This window comes from Cyprinodon variegatus, unplaced genomic scaffold (genome assembly GCF_000732505.1).
Source record: "Cyprinodon variegatus isolate N-32 unplaced genomic scaffold, C_variegatus-1.0 Scaffold273, whole genome shotgun sequence".
Lineage (NCBI taxonomy): Eukaryota > Metazoa > Chordata > Actinopteri > Cyprinodontiformes > Cyprinodontidae > Cyprinodon > Cyprinodon variegatus.
In genome coordinates, this window is record NW_015150726.1 from 918,601 (window position 1) to 927,111 (window position 8,511).

Genomic DNA, 8,511 nt, shown 5'->3' on the forward strand with positions numbered 1-8,511 from the left:
TCTTAAAAAATTTTATATTTTGATAACATATTTTTTTAGATTACATCAGATGTTAATCAGCACTAAAGTAAACTTTTGTTTTGCCCTTTCTAAAGTAGCTCCTTTGATCACCAATTTTCTCTTTTACTTGGGTTAAAATATGGTTAAGTAATGCTACTCTTACTAGAGTGCAAATTTTAGGGTACTTTACCCACCTCTAATCAGACGTACAAATATCTAATTTTGAATTCGTCTGACAAAAGAAACGGGGAGCGAGGTAGTGAATGGAATTCTGTTCAGGCATTTACATGGGCAACTCATCCTCTGGAGGGGTCCTTGAAGTTGAGTTTCCCTGGCAACTGTTGACAGCGGCCGCAGTCCTCGAGACCTGGTAGTGCTTTTTCTAAACATTTGATGGGTTGGGGTGGGTTTTTGCTCTCTGCTCTGACGGTGGAAGCCGGTGGAGAAAACCTGCTGTGTTTTTTCTCAGCTCGGTGTTTGTAGAGCCGCTGTGGACTGTTGCTAGTGCTTAGCTAATGTTAGCAGGTTTTGTTCAACCTCTCAGTCTGGTCTTCTCAGATTTTAAACCTCATCATTCTCACAGAACCATTGTGATGTACATTTTTGAGCAGGTTAGATCTAAAATGAACTTCAAACTGAAAAATGTCATTGAACACCTTGAGGGGGGTTAGCTCCGTAGAAAGAAGCAATTAGCATAAAGAGAGTCTCATTTAAACTGACGTTCAATCTGTAGGAATTCCCCCAACTTAAACACAATCTTTACAAATACTTTTAAAGTAAACAAATACTTTTGTTCCCTAAAGGATGTCCTTAGATATCTTTGTTTGCAGCCACAATGCATCCTGTGTTTATGGCTGCATGGATCAGAGACCTGTGTCCGAGATACCAGGAGATTTTAAATGTATTTATTATTGTTAAAACCTGAAATACATCTGATCTTGAAAGGTTCCGATAAATCCAACCATTATTTAGAGACACAGTAAAAAAAAAGCAAGTTCCAATGTTTGAAGTTAGTGTTTTTTTGTTCTTAAAAGAATACTTATTTCCAAAATAATTGTAATCCCTTTAAAACCAATGTAAACTAAGTTTTTATATAATAATACTTTACTTTTTACACGATATAAACTTTCAGTTAGTTATGCATGACCATCTGTTTCTCTGTGGTATAAATAAGACATGACACCAAGGCCTGTTTTTTTAAAACAATGGTCACAAGATTTGACAACAACTCCCAATTATGTTGCCACAGAAATGGTAGGAGAGGTAAAATATCCAAAGCTGACTGTTAGACAATTCCCTCAAAGCACTTTAATTGGAACCTTGTGCTTTAGTCAGCTAGATAAACTTGAGCTTGTTGGGAGAAAACAATCCTGGAGGTTATGGTGGAAAACAAAACATAAACAGCCTCAGGTGAGTCCATCTGACCTGTTGTCTTTCAAAGGCATCAGAAAGCTTGAAGAAATGTATTAGATAATTATTATTAGTGTCCGAAGAAAGAAAAAGGATCCAGAATGGTAAAAATATGCTTATATAGAGACAAATTTAGCCTCCTAAAGGAAAGAAAAGTCAACTGCAGTAAACCGCAATGCAATAAAATCAATTTGAATCCCTTTTAAATAACAAAACAACCTCTTAAAGTGAAATGATTTAAAGTTTAACCGCTTTTTTCCTAACTGTGCAACAAAATTCTATATTGGCATCACAATATATGTTTTATGTATATATAGAATAGAATGGAAAATTCCCTTTATTGTCCCACAATGGGGAAATTGTGGTGTTTACATTAGTAAAGGTTATAGTAGAAGTGGTCTCACAATGTGCACCTTAGAAAAGTGCATAAAAACAACAGATTTGCAATATACCGTAATACTCTATATCTGGAGAATAAAAAAATCAATAAGAGCTTTTTTACAGTAATGGATATGTGAAAAATAGCAGCAGCACCAGAGAGGTGCAATGACAGCAGCATATTTTACTGACTAAGACAGAATCTGCGCAAAAATCAGCATAAATTAAACATCTTATTTAGGTTTTTGGAAACAGTGGTAGTTATAAAGTATTACAGCTGGTGGGAGAAAGGATCTGTGATAACGCTCCCTGGTGCATTTAGGGTGCATTTATGTGTTATACCTCTCCAAATTGGTAGTCTATTCAGTTCACCATTAGTTTTATGAGAAGGTCAAAAACTCCCCCTCTTTCTTGCTCTAAATGTTAAAATATTTCAGAACTGAATTCTTTTGTTACAAAGTAATAATAGAAGGGGTTAAAATAATTGTGGCACTGGTGACTTTAATATAAAAAATGTCTTACAGTGGTTGTTTTTTCACCACTTAAAGAATGTATTTCACAAATGCTTTAAGAAAAGATTAAGCTTTTCTAAGGACATTTTGGCTCAGTGTTGTTTTCTCTACATTTATTATCCAGCATTTTATAAGTGAAGATACCGAGACATAGTGAAGGGTGTGCTGTACATTTTTCACGTGGTCACATTTGACAGCAGAGTCATGGTTGAGTGCTGGGAAATATTTAGTATGTACTGATACTTAAACTTTGACAAACTTGTCATTGTTCTGAGTTGAGCGTGCACCAACTGGCTCATAACTCCCAAACATGACTGACAGCTGGAGCCGTGGGAGGTGTGATGTTTGACGCTCTCTGTGTCTACCTGTGTTCTTAATCTCTTCTTGCATTATTACAGCAGAAAAAAACAACATTTCCTTGTTTTCACATCTTTGCTGTATTCTCAGCCAAATCCCCACATATCCAGAAGGCCATCACACCCAAAACGTGCAGTGATGTACGATGACACTTGAGCTGTCAACCCTCTTGTGTCCTTTTGTGCTGCAGTGCCCAGGTAAATGACCCCACGGAGGAAATGGCTGATAATGCAAACAGATAAGGCTTCTGGTACCTGTTGACCACAGTCAGAACCTCCTACATCAGGTCTTTCTGACACGTCTCTCCATCTGCGACTGCCTCAGTGACACCCACAAGGCATTGAGCCCTTATCTGCTGTGGCCCCTGCTTTAGCATTCACGCCATTCATGCGAACAATGCTACCTCTTCCCGCTCATTGGATCTGTGACTGACAGTGGGTGTTGGTGCACTTGTGTCTGACTTCAGCCTCTATCTGACACCGGGCTGTTTGTCCAGTCTCGATACCCCCTCCAAGACACAATAAAGGGCGTGACACTTCCCTTGATGTTTTTCCAACTGGACCTTAATAATGGAGCTTGCTCTCCACTCTGCACATCGGTTTCCTCCTTAGGAGGACTTGCATTAGACGGGGGAGGGTCGGGACAGAAGGGCTGACTAATGGTTAGTTCACCACCCACTGACTAGCCAGCAGAAGGGGAAATGCCATCATGTTCAGACAGTAAAATGCATGAAAGCTACAGATAAGGCCGCTCCTATTTATAAACTATAGATAAATGAAAAGCTGAAGTCTAATGGGATCCAGAGATTGGGCTGTGATTTGGACGGCATGCTGGCCTATATGTACCAGAGAATAGTTGGTCTGATTGTCACTGTCAGAATAAAGTATATGGTCAGAGTAATGATTTATGGCGTTTTGTAGTAAAATAAACATGTAAAACACGATCTAAGATCTTAGGATAAAACAAACCCTGTGCTGCTTTTAAAATATGGAGAAATGGGTGAAGGAATGGATTGATTTGGAGATGCTGATCCTTTGTGCTCCTCACAGACAGAAACCTCTTTCCCACTGAAAATACTGGGTTTTTCAATCATGGGTCGACACGTTAAAAATTGGCATTTGGCTCCCATTAGCATAAAAAGCCGGGTCTAAAGGCTGATTTATATTCAGAAACCAGTTTATCTGCGTGTGTGTTGCAGTGAATGTAATTGTGCCCCCACCCCTTCCGCAGACACTCTGGTTCACCTCTCCTAAATTGTAGGACAGTGTCACAGACAGGAGGACTATGATTGGTCAAATCTACGCCCGTTCTACACTATCCGTATTTCCTTTTTAGTACCTTACCAGCTTGTTTGTATGACTCGTGAAGATAGAAGAGCGAGGTGCGCGAGAACGCTGGGACCCTTTTTCCACCTGGATCCCCAGTTTTTTTCGCCCTCATGTCCCTCTGGTGTGGCACAAACTTGCCCCGACTTCCTCACTGCCTCGGCCTTATCTAGACCCACAGCTAGTTCCTAATTGTGCCTCTTGCCTTGTGGTGTGGAATAACATAGCTCTGACCACGCTTCAATATTGGGCATAAATCAAAAATCACTCTTATTTGTCTGAATCCCTCTTACCAGCACTGCCCTATGTTTATTAAATGTAAGCAGAGTTGTATCAGCCAATGGTGTCACGTAAATCAGCGGGTCAATTCCGGTTCCGGTTCTGTTCCCACAGCATGCCGATCAGAGCTGTGGGGATTTTAACACTGGTCGCTTGCTGAGTCGACTGACCCGGGTAGACGCTCGTCAGTGAGCTGTTCCCACTGCCACTAAAAGCAGATTATTTTCGGGTATAAACTGGTTTTTCAGCCAGTGGGAAGCGGGGGTGGGCAATTCTAGTTCCTAAGGGCCGTTATCCTGAAGCTTTTAGATTTGTCCCTGGTCAAACACACCTGAATCCAATGGCTTAATTACCTTCTCAGGGTGCAGTTAGTTTCTGCAGTCCTCTTAATTATCTAATTACATAATTCAGGCGTGTTGGACCAAGGACACCTCTAAAACCTGCATGATAGCGGCCCTCAGGAACTGCTATTGCCCACCCTAGTGGAAACTCCAGCACTTTCTCTGGCTTCAGTTGAACTTCTTTAAGCAGTGCATCACCAAGTTTTAACATAGCTTTTAGCTAGCAAACCAACCCATGCCAATCTAGTGCATCTGATCCATGTATTGGATCTGGTTTTCATCCTGCTGCTCACATCTCATCTTCATATTCTTGGGATCCTCCATCTTGGCTCCCATGAAGCAGGTGTATTATACAGCTCCTATAATACACTCTATGAGCACCCCACCCCTCCCTTTTCTGCTCTAATTTATGAATGGCACAATTTTACAAAGGATGCAGCTCAGGTGGGTAGCTACTGATCACATGATACTCTGTATGGAGCCAGGAATGTGGACAAGAATCCCTCCCTCACCTCTACAACTTTGATGCACAATATCATAACCAATCCACCTCTCAAGCCTACTGACACACGCTGGGATGAAGATGGGGGGGGGGGGGGGGGGGGGGCAGCAGTCTTGGGGGCATGAGGGGGTACAGATAGTGGCTGTTTGATCTGAAGGTCGCCAGCCCCCTCGATGGTGTTGAGAGATCCTTGGCGGATGAGGCTGGCTCTTATTTAATAACATGAAGGGGAAGCGGACCTTTCTCTCATAATTAGGCCTAATTACCTTCTAGGTGTGGACAGACGGCCCAAGAAGAGACAAACTGCCTTTATCCACAGACTTAGAGTCATATTACCCCGAGTTGTCTTATCTGTTTGGAGCCTCGGTGCTCCTCACTGCCTTCTTCTTGCCGGCTCCTGTATCCAGCTCCCCTATATTAACCAGTCAGCCTGATTTATTACAGCCTGCTCTCCTGTTTAATTATACGTCTTCATTAATCTTCTCTGTGAGTCGCAGAACTTTTCATGTGAGCCGGTCCAGGAAGCAGAGTGGGCGACGCAGACCTATGCAGTACATGTGGGAAGGATCTGGTCGGCCGTTTGTTAAAAAAAAATCATAACAAAAACTCTCGTCTTTCACAGCTGAACGGGGAACATATACGTACATCACTGAGATTTTATTACAAATAGTTTGTCAAACATTGGCTGGGATGTTTGCTCGGCCGCCTCCGTCTGTTGGTGAGGAACGCTTTAGGGGTCCATACCAGTGGGTTTGAGTGACATCTCAGCGGCGGTTTGTTTGTTTACGGTATCTGTGTCTCTTTTCCTGAGCTGCCTGCATGTTTGTGTTTGGGTTTGTGGGCGACTCACTCGCAGCCACAACAACAGGAGCCATTGTTGGGGGCAGTTTCAGAGACTGGAAATGGCTGACGCCTGGACCAGAGTGGCAGCACTCCCAGGAGGAGCCTGCTGCGGGGGAAAAGTGACAAACATACTTATATTTTGGTTTGATTCCAGAGCAGCGGTTCTGAAACTCCATGTAACAAGTAGAACCTCAGGAAAAACAAGGTTTTCTAATTACCACCATACTTACATAGGAAGTATCCATGTAAGCATAGAGAGGTAGTTGCTTTAGCACCCAGTGGCTCATTTATTAAGGTGTTATTATGCAGAATCAAAAATATTTATTTATTTCTGAATAAATAACTGTATTTCTAATTTTCTGATTTATTTCTGCATAATAATAGCGAAAAAGAAAATTAACTAAGCATTTCTAAAACTCTTTTCACAAGATAAACCTTTTCTCTAATCAACTAAACAACTGATGTGAACGTGCCAACTCTCCTTCTAATGACTTTTATCGGTTATCAGTAGGTAAAATACAGAAAAAATAACAAGAAATCTAATTCTTTAAATGCATAAACACTAAAAACTTCTGTTTTCTCTCTAAAGATTCCCTCAAAGAAGAAGTTTGAGTTAATGGAGTTTAATACACACATAAATATCATAATTTATTCGTGTTCTAATGCTTTTAAAATCTCTTACCCAGTCAATCGACCTGCATGACATTCTTTTCTTATTTGCTGTGATCCTAAGAATAAAATAGTGGAGCTCCCGGTTTCACTGTGAGTTTGCAGTTTTCCTCATTGTCTTTTTGTTTATTAACTGAAGATTTTTTTTTACTGCTTATTCGCATCACACCTAATCATTTCCCATTTCTTTAGACCAGTGAGGTTGGCAGCTTCCTTCCACACAAGCTGCAGCAGATTTTAGCTGTTTCCCTGCTGCTGAAGCTGAATTATTTTAACATTCTGCTAATTTTCATTCATTTTTATCTCCAGATTGTTTAAGTACTGAAACACCTAAAAGTTGCAAAACGATTGGAGATGTCCACCCCAGCCTTAGTTAGGAGACGTAGCACAGTTTAACACCCTTGGTCTTTTAGCTCCTGTCAAACTGGTCTTCGTCACTTGTGGGAAATTTGGTTTTGAGGGACAGCTGGATATGACTGCTGCTGGAAAGTTTAGCAGCTTGTGGTCTTTAGACGGTGAGAGGAGCCAGTTTTGGGCTGCTGTATCCATGACTCAGAGCTTCATGGAGCTTTCTGCAGGAGGACAATGAAGGATGCTTAATCCACCTGTTATCAGGATGAGCCTCATGCCCAGGAATGCAGTCTTCTCCACCTTTCACAGGAGCAGAGGCTTAACAAATAACCGCTTACAGCAACCGCCGTCTTATTTTTTAACCCGTTCCTTCATAAAACTTAAAAACAAAGCTATACAGTTATTGTTTTCTTTATATAGACATATAAATAAAAGGCATTCTCTGATCAAACCTTTTCAAACCTGTTCTTTTCTTTTACTTTGAAGTTTTATCTGCTGATTTTCATCTTTAAAAAAAAATAGACACACCTAGAAACCTTTAATTCAGTGATTTAAAAATTCAAAAATTAAGCATAAAATAAGAATTATCTGCTGCTAACTATTGTGGAAATATTTTCAGTCAGACAGAAGAGGAAGAGATTGAGGGGAGGGTCAGTATTTCACCCCTCTGATTAATACAGTTTTTTTTGTTGTTTTTTTGTATTGGTTAGTTTGGTTAGTTATAATTTCTCCTAATTAATAGAAACTTTAAATATCTCATGTGATCATATATTTTTTGTGCAGATATTTGTTTTGGGTCTCCAAAATAAAAAAAAGAATGAAGGTCTGCATTGTTTATTTATAGGAGTTCCTCTGAAGCAAGTGGCTGTGTCCTTGTGACTGCCATCCTTTAGGCTTAATTAGGCAGGCTGGTCAGGGGTCTCTGTCTCTCTGCTTTTCAGGTTTACATGGACAATTTAACCACTAACCTCTTGAAATGAGCTGCTTCTGAATGCCTCAGGCTCCAGTTTCAGTCTCTGCTTATTGCAGGGAGTGAGGGGTTATGGCGAGTACAGATAGACCAGTATGGAGGGAGTTTGGTTCCATTTTTGTGGAAGACGATGTTAATTTCAACTTTGTAAATTAAAATTTAAAAGAAAATGGCTATCTGGGAATCAAACTTAAAAAACACCTTAATTAAAAAAAGGTTTTGAAATAAACTTTGTTGTTTTTTACAGTTGTTTTTACAACGTAATATTTTCAAATTATTTTTTTTTAGCGAAAGTTTTACAAAATGTATTATTTTCAAACAGTTTTACAGACAGTAAACGTCTCTTTACTTCAAGCCCAATGGTTTGTTCTCGACCAATAAAAATGTTGTTGCTAAAATTCATGCAGACCAATAGAAATGCATCTTCACTCCTCCATAGGAAAGCCCGCCCCCAGAATGTAACCTGTAATTTTACAGATTATAGATACAGATTTATACATATATATATATATATATATATATATATATATATATATATATATATATATATATATATATATATATATATATATAT

At 39.8% G+C, this 8,511-nt stretch overlaps 1 protein-coding gene across 3 annotated transcripts in view; it reads left to right on the forward strand.

The window, feature by feature from the left end:
* The first annotated feature begins 295 nt into the window (after positions 1-295).
* The window catches only part of gnb1l (guanine nucleotide binding protein (G protein), beta polypeptide 1-like), a 36,918-nt gene continuing 28,702 nt past the window's right edge, over positions 296-8,511 (forward strand). For 2 of the 3 annotated variants that reach the window (XM_015383041.1, XM_015383039.1), the window contains exon 1: positions 296-370. The gene's annotated coding sequence lies outside the window, so the exon portion shown is untranslated. Of the gene's footprint in view, positions 371-393; positions 612-8,511 lie in introns of those variants that run through there. The other variant, XM_015383040.1, reaches the window with a different exon arrangement.